This window comes from Lathamus discolor, chromosome 1 (assembly GCF_037157495.1).
Source record: "Lathamus discolor isolate bLatDis1 chromosome 1, bLatDis1.hap1, whole genome shotgun sequence".
In the NCBI taxonomy this organism is placed as follows: domain Eukaryota; kingdom Metazoa; phylum Chordata; class Aves; order Psittaciformes; family Psittacidae; genus Lathamus; species Lathamus discolor.
Window position 1 is genome coordinate 58156707 of NC_088884.1, and position 13216 is coordinate 58169922.

The 13216-nt window shown below is 38.4% G+C and overlaps 1 protein-coding gene and 1 long non-coding RNA gene across 3 annotated transcripts in view; one reads left to right on the forward strand and one right to left on the reverse strand.

Annotated features, from left to right (window-relative positions):
• WNT7B (Wnt family member 7B) overlaps window positions 1-13216 on the forward strand; it is a 97656-nt gene that overhangs the window by 64161 nt on the left and 20279 nt on the right. The window lies entirely within an intron of this gene.
• LOC136011111 (uncharacterized) lies at window positions 913-4870 on the reverse strand. The gene is made up of 4 exons (XR_010611212.1): window positions 4807-4870; window positions 4074-4238; window positions 2191-2332; window positions 913-1014 (listed from the first exon to the last, which is right to left on the reverse strand). It is a non-coding gene; the product is annotated as an uncharacterized LOC136011111 (long non-coding RNA).

Below are 13216 nucleotides of genomic sequence, written 5' to 3' on the forward strand. Positions count from 1 at the left end.
CAAGACACCCAAACCCCTGACTATAACACCACCCTTTTAACCATTTATTAACCTGGATAATCCTAGCTTTTTTTAGGTCCTCCCCTGTGTCCTGGAGAATTGATGAAAAGACTATCTGAGCTCCAGAGCCCCTAACCACCTCTCCCAGGGCTCTGTAGTCTTTCTTTATGTTCCCCAGGCTACTACTATCTATATCCCTAGCACCCACAATAGTAGAAAGACCATTTCTGGAACAAAGCTGGCTATTCCACATAAAGACCCATAGAATCATAGAATAATTTGGGTTGGAAGGGGCCTTCAAAGGTCATCTAGTCCAAACCCCTGCAGTGAGCACACCGTTATATTAGATACCCTAGAGACTTGTAAGTACTATGAGGCATCCAAGCTGCCTTATGAGGACAGTATTTTTCAGTGCAATTCATCTTAATAGAAAGTTAAACAGTGGGAAAAAAGCTGCTATAATCTAGTAGTTACAAGGTAAAGTAAATGAGATTGCTATTTTAGTTTGTTTTATCACCTTTGGAGGAAATTAAGGAGCTGATTCAAACAGTTCATATTTTCTGAGTATTGAACGGTGGATAAGATTTTTACTATCACAAGTAGCAAAGCAAGACAGTAACCCAAATCCGAATAAGAAATAAACTTCCCAGCTGACGGTAGCTGAGTTTGGAGAGGATTGGTAAAAAAATTACGAAACAACTACTGTGCTAAGAATTTATATTATTTTGACTGAGGAGGCAGCCTCCACAGTGAGAGTGGTAGGTTCAGACTCATCTTCATTTTAGTAGGTTTCTGTTGTTTGGAGGTTTTTAGAAAAATAAGAATATATTTCTATTCTAAGGAAGCACTGTTGTTAAAAGAAATAAATACCTTATTTTGAGACAATGGAGGATTCCCAGCTTAGTGAAACAATTTGAAATTCGTAGATGAAAATTTCTTTGTACTTTAAAAATTTCTTAGACGCCAGAGCCTGATAATTATCTGGTGAGGCTTTCACACTGTTTTCACAACACTCTGTAAATCATAGATGAAGAGATAAATGTGAATGGGCAGTACCAATTGTAATTTATGAGTTGACAGGTATAAATTTTGTTTGACTACTAGAAAAGATGTAATTTTGCTACATCAGTATTATCATCTAGATCTCTTTGTCTCTCTATATACGCCTAGCATATATAATATGTATCATATAATCATCTCCAACCATGAATAGACAAATTTTTGTATTCCCCAATTTATGCTCTTTACTCTCTAGTCTGTTTGTAAAGTACAACTGTCTAGTTCAAGTGTATCTGAGTTGTGTTTTCTTTTTACTCAAGGGTCATGAGTTGGAAGAAAAATATAAGTTCTCTCAAATTAAAATGTTATTGCTGGCGTTTAAGTATTTACCTCTTTGGCAGCAGGCTTGCTTTAAAAGGCAGACATCCTTATTCTAAACATAGCACTAATACGTTAATACAATTATTTAACAAATTCTGCATGGCTTGCAACTGGATGAGAAATTGTAGATGTTGACCTGAACAAAATCTGGAATTTTTATCCTGAGGGAAGTGCTACCTTCTAAAACTTCTGTTTCATTTCATTACAAAAAATTACTTCTGTTTCATTTTAATACAAAAATGAAGATTTTCTTGGAATGGGTCCTTTTCTGTAGACATTTTTAAACTAAAAGGCACTGACATACTTGACTCTGAACAATATGATTTCTGTTTGTTAGAGCGCTTAATTTTAAATCAGTTAAGTGCATTGATATAAATTGATTCAGGGAACTGAAACCGGGGAAACTCAAGCCTCTCTATCTATCTGTCTCATGATCTCCACTTTTGCATGCTTCCATACATATTCTAATATATATGGTTTAATAATACACCACATGGCTTAATAAGAGACATCACATAGCATGACAAGCTGTCTTCTTGTGACCTTAAGCCCCAGGTGTCTCAAAAAACAATAGATTGCTGTGGGGATGCAGTTTAATACTGTGTTTCAAGGGTTCCAATCTAAGCCTATTTTTTACTAAATGAAATAGCTCCGTTTAAGTGTCAGTACGGAAAAGAAATATTGTGTTGGAGAAGGGCGGGTACATTGGGATTTTGGCATTCTGAGATCATCCTAATAAATATATAATTAGCTGTAGGGGACAAGGGTACTGTTATGTATAACGGGGTTTTATAGAACATCTGTAATTACCTGTATCTCTGATCATTTGCTCAGCATTCACTAGAGGAAAAATCCTCCTTTTCTCTTGCTTTTAACTTTGTCTTTAGCTACTCAGGATAAAATTTTCCATGTCAGTTTTCTGGTTTGCCTTGGGATGAGTGAGTCAGAGGTCCTGTGGGAAAGATAGCATACAAATTCTAGGCTGTTAGTTAACTGAATACTGTACCAAAATTTGGATACAACAGTGCTAACTTGCATACCAACATTAATTTGGGCATTTCCTTACTTCCAGCTTCCACATTAATGTTCTTTTAATGTAATTTTTTTCATGTCACTATGTAATAAAATTGCTGGCTGTAAATGCTCCATAGCATGCTTGACTCAGTTACCACCAGTGTCCTGGTTCTGTTGGTCAACGACTTACAATGTAATCCATGCTTAAAACAGGAAGGCAAATAACATTTAAAGTTAAATAAAGAGGTACTGGGCTTAATCCAAAATGATGGGGGTCAAATTCTTATCCTATTGCTGTCAGTAGCTGTTTTGCCACTGCTTTCAGCAAAGCCAGGATTTCACAGCCACTAAAAAGGCTCCTGGTTTTTGTGTACAAGCAGAAGTTCAAAATGGAGCTGCTTCTCATAGGAAGGACTGAGCTAAAACCTAATTAGCTAAATGGAAATCAACTATAAAACGTTTGACTTTATTAAAGCACAGAGTGACTTTGCAAACAGGCAGGTGCTGCCAAGTCTTGCCACTGCAAGGAAAGTTCTTTATGTAAGATGACAGGTACTGTGGGACGGCAGCTAAGCAGCTGGTATGCAATCCTGTGATAACTTGGGGTTCTAATGACTTTGAGATTCCTTGAGCTTTACTACTGCGGTTAGCTATGTTGTCAAAATCTCTTCCCTAGAATTACAGATGATAGGTTTGGTTGTCTAGTTCAACCTCTAGATCAAGCAGGACAGGCTAAACATAACATTAGACTTCAGAGTTACATGTGTAGCAGCATCCCTCCCTTTCCTCCCCTGTTTTTTGGGATACATTCTGTTTGGTAAACCATCTGTTTCTAAATTGAAAAGCTTGAAATGCACAGAGAGCCATTTACAAACATTATGAAAAACACAGCATTTGTTGATCTGTACATTTTGGTTTGCAAGCAAAAGTTTTAGCATTCAGGTTTAGATAGCCAATCCGTGCAGTTTGCTGTCTTGCCTCTAGTCATGAGCGATTTCTTTTTCTAATGAAGTAGCTGGAGTATTCCAAAATATTACATCTGACAAATACCTTATTTTGTAATTGACAAAATTTCCTTCTTGAGTATCGTGCATGACTTTTTAACATTGGATTAAATTACCCGTGACTGTAGTGTATTTCTTACTGCAATATTGTATGACCGTAACTGTGAAGTATAATATTATTGTTCCTCATATGAGTCAAATTAAGATGAAAGAAATAAAGCAAGCAAGCAAGAGGACTATATAATTTATTATTTGGAGGTTTGAATAAAATGAATCTAATGTGGTAGTGGTAAAGTAGTTCTTCTCTCAGGATTCAAACTGGCCAACAACTTTACTCATGCTCTCAGATGTGCTTAACTTTAAACCCTACATTTTAAGCCCTATTAAAGAGGCTTTGAAAGTCGTTTGCTTTAAATGCATGCCTAGATGTTTTGTAGAACACAGAAGCAATAGTGAAAGCCAGCATGCAAGATTGTGGTGATGATGGGTCCTTCAGCTAGTAAAAACTGTTGCACCTATATAGTTTTGATCAGATTTAGCTTTAGGATTGAAGTGTATCTAGATTACTTTTAGCCACACGTGCAATATGTTGCTATCTCTAATGCTCTCTCCACTGCAGAGGTTCAATCTCTGTTTTCTGGGATTATGAAAGAAAGAGGATTCCTAATACTTAACCAGTGTTGTTGTAAAAAGTGGGTTTGGATTGCTGAGGAGTCTAAGTAGTCTTTTTTCACCCCAGAAAGCTCACTGGTGCACTGAGAGAAGACACTTTCATCTGTAGATAGAAGTTCAACAGACATGGTCTGAATTGCTGTAGACTGGAAAACTCTGTTCAGCCTGCTGAAATGAAAAAAAGTTTACTCATGCGTCATGTTTTGTTTTTACCTGTTCACTGATTTCTTCATGACTACATAGAAACTTGCTTTCTGTCTGATTCAGCTCCCACCCGTCCTGTTCAAAAGAGGTCTCTATGCAAAGTCCCATTTGACATGGTCAGTGCAACCTTACAGTTTCTGAAGAGAATGGTACAAGAGGTAACAGAGGTTTCTGTCACTGTTGGTGAACTAAAGGTCTTCAGACAAAGGCAGAAAAATGAGGAGCCCCTTCCTCAATTCTTTCCTTTGGCCCAGTTTCATACCACATAGCTCCAGGCATTTACACGAGATGTCTAAGATAGGAACCTAGTCAGCCTGTATTCCTTGTATGGTCAAAGAAGAGAGAGAAGCACTTCCAGAGGATGATTTGGATCTTAATTTGACTGCATGATTGTCTCTGTTGACTATCCTGGGAGCTTAGATTCCCTATTTATGTATCAAGTTTGTTAATATCTAATTTTTGTTTGTGAAATTTTTCCACCTCTCCATGAATGTTTCTTAGGGGAGCATGTGGTCCTCTCATAAAGTCATACCTGCTCTCCCTGCATAGCAGACATGGAAACTTGATCTTCATTTAAAGTCCTAGTTATTCTTGGTACTCATTCACCAGTCGTACCTGCAAAATTTGCCTTAGCTGACGACTTTCAGACAGATACTGGCTGAAAAAAAGAAAAAAAAGTTGCAACCACAGGCATAACTCCACCAGCGCTATTTGGAAATTTAAGAACAAGTGGGAGTCCAAAATTACCACCAGATGGTGCACCTATTTAGCAAGTGACAGAGACATGTTCCACAAGAAAGGGTAGCCACAGCCTCCAGCAACCCATCAAGTTGCTTCCCCTGCTGTTTATTCTCAGCTAAGATATAAATTGAATGTGTTTGAAACATGGACCTGCATGTCATACTATTCTGTTACATTTAATATGGAGTATGTTTTCAATCTCCATGATGGAAGCCTTTCAGCTGCCTGGCTAGGGACCTGAGGAAGTAGGAAAAGTCTAGCAGGCCTACGACTACACATAAAGGGAGAAGGAAAGAAAATGAGGGACCAAGAGCAGGAAAAATTGGTGATGGTGAAGGGCAATGAGCAGGCTCCAAAACTAGAAGTGGTCATCACAGAGCATTTATGCATTGCTGTTTCATTAAGTTGGCTAGTTCTGGCTATTAGTGGTAGGTAGCTGGGAGAAGGCTGAGGTCAGTGCATTTCTGAAGGATACTCTCGATGTCTAAGTATTTTGGAAAACTGCCAGTGCCAGTATCCCAGGAGAAAACACATGGGGTATTCTATTAACTGCATAACAAAGGTGGTAATCTTTCCTAAACAGTGAAGTGTTCTTTGTTCTCTAGCTGCTTCTCATTCCTAAGCACTTGGTGGTCCATACTCAGGGAAAGACCAGCAAAAATGGATAAGCATATATTTTCTGCCATATTTCTCACAAGACCATGTGATTCAGCTGGATTTGCTGTAAATCAGTCCATTATCATGTGTGGGATATGAGTAGGCTTTTCTTCCCATTCCACTGTACTTATTTTGAAGAAGATTCTAAAGTAATATCTATGTTCCTGGCAATTGTCTTTCATGAACATTATAGAACTGATGCAGAAGAAAATATTGTGAGTCTCTCATTCATTTGCATAGGTGTATCTTTTACTGCTTTTTATTGTTTTAGCATGTTTTAAAGGATGCTGCAAATAGAATTTAACATATTCCCAGAGAATGATTAATTAGAAAGGTTGTACTTTTCATTGCAACTTGATCAGTAAAGAAACATCTGAACTGAAAATTTCCTCCTAACAAAAATGAACACATTTGGATATTCTTTAATCTGAGAAGTACTCATTCAGAATGGATAAAATAATTCTTCATTCTCTTTGTCCAAGCTGAGAAGAAGGCGTCACCTCAAGAAGCTCAATATAATTCCCTTCCTATCATTTTTCACATACCCTGTGGCTCCTAGTTCTATGTGAGAACTATCATTTTATGGTTAAAGCATGGACCAGGAGATAATGGACTTGGACTCTGTTCTCAGCTGTGCTATATACTTTTCTTGTGACCCTAGGAAAGTCACTTCATACCTTGCTGTCTGGAGACTAAAGATGACTGATTTTAGTGGGGAACTGAAAGGCTTAATTAATGTGGACTGACCTTCACTTAAGCATTCATGAAGTACTTTGGGATCCTCAAACATAAATGGTTGCTGTTAAAGTCTTCTTATCCAAACAGGAAGCAAAGAATGTAGATGTTGTGTAGGGATCTGGTCTTCAAGAAAGCAAGTCCACGCCTGCAAAATGACCACACTAAAAAATCTCAGTAGAACATGCCTGGTAAGATTATTAGCTTAGTTTGCATATGAAGGAAGTTTGGAAATGTCAGGCAGCTATCCACAGAGAGCCTAAACTCAAATTTCAAAGAGAGAAAATACTTATGTGTTCAGTACTTACATGTGATGCAAAAAAAAAGTATAAAGCCCACAGGGAGAGTAACTGCTGGTTACTTACTGTGTGCTCGCTGTATGTGTGCTGTGATTCTTTGAGTAAATCTTCCTGTCCAAGACCCTCTTTTTCTAGCTACTGGTGCACAGTGACATCCTGACACCAGTGATTGAATATTTTTTCCCTCCTTCCCTTTCTTTTTCTCCTTGTTGTCTCCCATTTTCTTTCATTTCAGCAGTTCAGTAATGCTGAAACCAAGTTCCTTTCCCTTTTGTTTGCTTTTCCCTTGTCTATTGATCAACCATGTTGCTTTGTTACAGACTCTGTAGTATTAACTACAGTATAAACAGGAGCTCTTAGCAGGAGAGCTAGTTGGGATTTCCCTGCCCTCTTACACAACTGAAGTTTCTGCAACACCACTTTCTTGTTTGCTTTCAGGGATTAGTGGCAATATTCCACATACTGCTGACATAATGAGGCATAAGCTTCGCTCAGAGAAGACGAGGCACCACTGATTTTTAAAAGACCCTAGACTGCTGCGCTACTGAGGATGGGCATGGAAAGTTTGAAAGGCAGCAGACTACCCTCAGATCTGAGTGGCACTAATATTGCTGATGGGTTTTTGCACAGCGTGAACTGTTTCCACGAATACTGTGTCCTGCTCAAAGTTAAAATCAAAGTGTCTGTATGGAATATCTCATATGCATGTGTGTGCTGTCACTGTGTTAGTCAGAGGAACATGACATCATGTGACAGGCAAGAACACTACTTTGTACCATATATCCTAATTCAAGACTTTTCACGTGAAACATTTGTTTTGTTTTGGTTTTAAGACATTTGCTTTTCTAACTGGTCTGTTTTAATTAGAGCTCAACCTGAACCACAAACGATAGATTTGAACTTTCCCAGAGTTCAGTGGTGTTCAGATCTGGCTTTTGGTTTGGCCCATCACAAAGACAGGGGTCAGCTTCAGAGTTCAGATCTGGAAATGGGCTGCTACAAAGCAGGGGGCTGAAAAGATTATTTAATGAGACCCATGTCTCACTTTAATGGTGGATTTGTAGTAGAGACACTTAATGAGTTTTTTAAACATACTTGTATGTAAGCAGCGTCTCAAAGACTGTTGTTAATACTCATTTATTTATTTAAATACTCTTGTATTTATACTGCAGAAAGGGACATTTTCCTTCTTTCCTGCTCACAAGGCCTGGATCCTGGTCTGAACCCGAAGTACCTTAAAAACCTACATATTTTGCTTCTGATCTCTGTTTAAAACTCATCCTTCAGTTCTATCTAGGTTATCATACTTTAAACCAGTGGAAGCTCTTTGTGGGCTAGAAATGTGATCTTTTTATCCTCATAACGTTTAGTTTTTTCAGCTGAAAGAGCAGCTAACTCACAGAACTGGCATCTGCTCATTTGTCAAACTCTTGCAGGCATGGACCAGCATTTTAGGTGAGCTTGCTTAGTATACGGCAAAACACAAGCTTAGCACAACACAAGAAATAACAACCACTGTTGTTATACTGGATAAGATAACCAGACTGGTACGGTTAGCTGGACAGGTTCAGATTAAACACTGATTCAGTATTTAATATGAACATTGATTAAGTATCTTTCATGAATCCTAAGACTCATACGATTCTTCCTCGTTAATGTGAATCTTGTCACTTCCCAAGTCCTGTCAGGACCACAAACTCCAGAGCTGAAAAAAAGACTTTGCTCTTGTGATGCTTCCAGACTCATTTTGCAAACCAGAGAGGTTTGGACCAGAATCTAAATTTTGTGTATTTATCCAAAACCCTATGAGCTCTTTACTCTTTTAAATCTCTTTCATATGTGTGATTTTTGCCGTGTCTTGTTCACTGGGTTTACAAATTCAGCTAGCAGATACTACACTAAGAAGAACAGGCATCATTACTTGAACCTAGCTCTCCTCCCTGAACGATAGTCAGGCAAGATAAATGTGTCAGAAATATGAATGCAGCCACACAAGCAGTGTTGGAGCATTTGGAAAATATTTAGGCAAATTTGAAAGCAACTTTCATTCCAGCCTTTCCACAGGAACTTTCTTATTTGCTTTTCACAAAGGCTGAGCTCCGATGAGAGTGACTTATAGGGTTAGTGCCCAACTGTTTGCCCTGTGCCTGGAAGATGTGACCTCTGCAGTGGAATTAGCAGAGCACAACACAGGCTTATACTGAAGATCTACAAACCCAGCCTCTCTGCTGCAACCACCAAAGAAGTGCTAGTTTGGACTGGATTGTATGCTAAAGCCGATGAGGCATAGTCCTTCTGCTGCCATGAGAGATATCAAGGGAGTGATAACATCCTAAACAGCCACATCAAGACTCACCGCGTCTCACCTGCCAAACCCTACTTTGCCAAGAATGTGCCAGAAAAACACATTAAAGCCCACACACCTAAAGGATGAGTGGTGAGTCACCAGTGACAGTGCTCGTATTATAGAATTGCTTGTGAAATTTGACATATTAAGTTGGTCCTCTAAGGTATCCTACCAGGTATTAGAAAACCTGCCAGGAACTTTTGTAAGCAACAGATGTGTAGGAAAACCATAATAAGCAATATACAGAATTATCCTCCAGGAGACAATCCCACAGCAAATCCCAGCAAATGCAACAAGAACCTCTCTCCTATGTTCCTGTGCAGAATTTTACAGAAAAGACAACATCCTGGTACATTATTTGATACAAATTATTTTTCCTGTTTTTTTTGTCAGGCTTAAGAAATAGTCTTCTGTCTATGTTTACACAGTTTTGAAGAATACCTTAAGGCCACCTTGAAATGCAGAGTTACTGAACAAGATGAAAGCATAACAATTTCTGTGTCTGGAAAGCACTCTCTCAGGCACACAGGAGCTGTTTATCCATGATCAGTAGTCTGAAATGCTTTTCAGAGGCCTTAGCCTGGGTGTCACCATTTCTGAGTGGGCAGTACTTCCTCCACATTCATTGCTATTACCACAGAAGGGTGTGTAGATCAAGGTAATTCCAGATGTCATTTAATTCGTAGCTATTTGATATAACAGTCCTCTTGTATTGCTGTTGCAGTGAAAGCTGCAATGTGAGGACAGTTATTTCTCTGGATTTAGATTGGAAATCTGACAAATATTTAAATAAATATTTATTTTTTAGATCTTGTCTTGACGACATAGATGCCTAGTATATGAAGTTCAGTTAAATGAAAGATACTGCTGCTCTGCATAAACCTTATTTTACAAATGTCACGACTAAGCAGAATTAGTACCTTATTTAATACGAAAGGATTCTAATTCTGTACTTGATAGAATCAAGTTAAATGATGCTCTGAAAAAAACCCATAGAAAAATACACTAGAAGAATTATGTTTAGTAGAATATCTTTATCCTAATCAGTGAAACCAAGAAAGTCATCTTCTGTCTTTTAATGTAATGAAATCTTTTTTTCCCCAGTCAGAATATAAAACAGGATAATGGACTGATAGTGGAATGTTTTAAGGGTGGGATCTCCTTTTCTAAAACCACCATATACCCTCAGCAATTACACTTAGATGACTGCTGCCAGCACAGTTGGAAAGGCTCACTGTGCAGCAGAATCTGGCTTAACTCTCTGGTGGGATAAGTTTAGACTCTCTCCCTCTCTTTGCATTTTCTGCTCCCAGTTTTGGGCTTCCCCATGCAGTTTGATGGCTTCTGGAAGTCTTGCTCTTTTGGTGTCTGATTCTCTCAGTGTTTGGTAAGTCTGGATTCCTATCCCAGCCACATGGAAAATACTAGGTGGAAGAGTATCTAAAAGACAGGCTTTAGAGCCAACATCCCTTTGCAGATTTAGCTCTATTTCCCTAGCTCTTGCCCTATAGATGTAATTAAGCTTGTATACTATAAAGATTGGCATCTAATATGAAAACAGTACCTCATACCTGCAAAATGTCTTGGGCTAGACTTGCTAGACACTGCAGTTGCTTTCTATGTTGCCAAAAGGGTATTTCTAGATTAATACGTATATATATATATATTTATATATATATATAAATATATATCAAACAATTGTGTTGGCTAACATAAGAAGCGAGTACGAATAAAATGTCCACGCTGACAAATAGAAGAAACCAGCTTTTAAGATCCTACTTAAAGTTGCACATATCTTGCTAGTAGTCAAGAAACATCAACTCCAAACCGGGACATGAAAACATTTAGCATGTCTCTGAAACAGAAGCAAATGCAGCCTCAGCAAAACTTAAGGCAATTAATTATTTTTGCAAATTAATAGTAAAGGAAAGATGTGGATCTAATGATATGCTGGTATGGTGTGTGAGTGCAGAATGTTAAGAGTGGACTCTAAATGCTGTGTACTTCTCTGGTAGGCATGGTGATCCTGAGCATTGCTGTGTCCAAATCCCTTTATGACTGGCAGTAGATGACCAGTTCAATACTATGCTATAACAGAATGTGGAAGAGCAGAGCAGAGAGGTCCCAGTACCATGAGATGTTACTTTTTTCTTTAAGTTCTCCCATCCCACCATGAAGCTGCATGGACATCTTCCCTGAATTTGTTTCAGCTGTTGGTTGAGAAGTGTACAGCTAAATTCGTCTCTGGTCTTCTCACAAAGAGAATCCAACAAGAGGACAGTTTGTTCTCTTGCAGGTCCTTCCGCCATATGCCTTAACCTCCTTGTGCCCCAATGAAAGAGGGGAAATAGTGTCTTTCTTCTGTTGCCCTGTCTAGTTGAGAGATGCGGCTTCTTAAGACAAGGACTACTTCTTTCATAGCCAGATTTATGTCTAACAGCAATTTCAGCTATGTATGATTTAGTACATTTGATTTAATCATTATGGCAAAGTGGTACTGCCCCACTAGTAGGGTTTGTGCAATATATTGAAGGAACATTCATGATTTAACTAAACTGCCTGAAGAAATTCTGAAACAAGAGCTGAAATTTCATCTGTAACTTACACAGATACACACAGACACCCACCCACAGACACTTTGGCATGCCCAGGTATAGGAGCTTAGTGCTTATAACTACTCATAATTCAGTGAACCCTTTAAAAGGTGTTATTATTTAACATGTCTCTACAGCAAAGCACAGGTGTGCACAGTGATTTACAAAAGAATACAGACATGACCACTGCCCTCAGGGCTTTGTTATCTAGGTTAGAAGTGACATAAGATAATACAGGAAAAGATGACTTCATGCAAATGGCAGCACAGATTTACTTTGAAAGAGATATTCTTCAACATAGTATATTTATGTCAGACCACTGAAATGATCTCAGTGAGCTAATTAAAATACTGACCCAGACTAAAGTCCACTGAGAAGGTCTGATCCTGCAAGGCAATATCTTCTTAATATTCATAAGCATGGTAGTATGGATAACAGAGTATTTGTGAAATTGGGCCCATAGAAAAGTCAAATATAATCACAGAATCACAGAATAATGTAGACTGGAAAAATCCTCTATTGACCGTCAAGGAAAACATTCATTCTGAACTGATTCATTCACTACAGGCTCAATCCACATACATGAAATTCTCAGTGACTAAAATGGTTTGGTAACAATGGTAGCAACCTATCATGATTTTCTCTTTCTTAAATCAGAGTAGACAACATTTCCCTTGCTGAGTACCACACCGGTATCTTAGAATATCTTTAAAAGGCCATATATTAGTGCAAAAACACTGTCAAGAGCAAGCCTAAAAAAAAAGAAAAATATGTGCTCACATAGCTATAGATTCCCTTCCCTTTTTCTTAATTATTGCTTTTATTTCTCCCTGTGAAAGGCCCTTGAAAAAAGAGATCATAATGCGCTGGCAAATCCTACATATAAGAACTGTTACAGTAAATAGATTGAGGCAGTCAAATTATAAGACTAGACTAGACTAGACTAGACTAGACCAGAATAGGTAACAAAATCTGCTTCCTCATAACCCCATTTAACTTAAGAACGTTAGCATGCTTTAGGACCTAGTTTCTCTGAGACGTGTTCAGGAGTCTATGCTTTCCAACAAGCGGTGCAAAGAACCTTTAAAAAACCCAGTATGCTGCAAGATACCTCCAGCTGAGCTTTCACATATTACGATGTATCAAACCATTAGTCAGCATTGAAAAGAAAAAGCATCAAACATTCAGCAGGGAATCATTAAGTCCCACAATGGGACGTCAGTAGGTCCAGAAGAGAACACAGGCAGGAGACAATCTCTCTGCTTCAGCTATTGCTTCCCACACATTACTTTGATAGTATTAGCAGTAGCATTGTGAAAACACAGCCGGCTGTGACACTGCGCAGGCTTTTTTCAACGGTACAGTGTATCTGGGAACTACCCCCTCATGTGTACTGTGTATTTCTCAAGCCATGCTCTCGTGCATTCTTTAAATGAGTGCTTAGCACCATGTTCTGATTAAACCCTGACAAAAAGAAGCAGTGGTGTTTTTGGATCAAGACTTATTTTTCCCATTTTCTGTAAGAATGAAATACAGATTGTTTGTTAGGGCTGAGTTAGTAAAAAATAC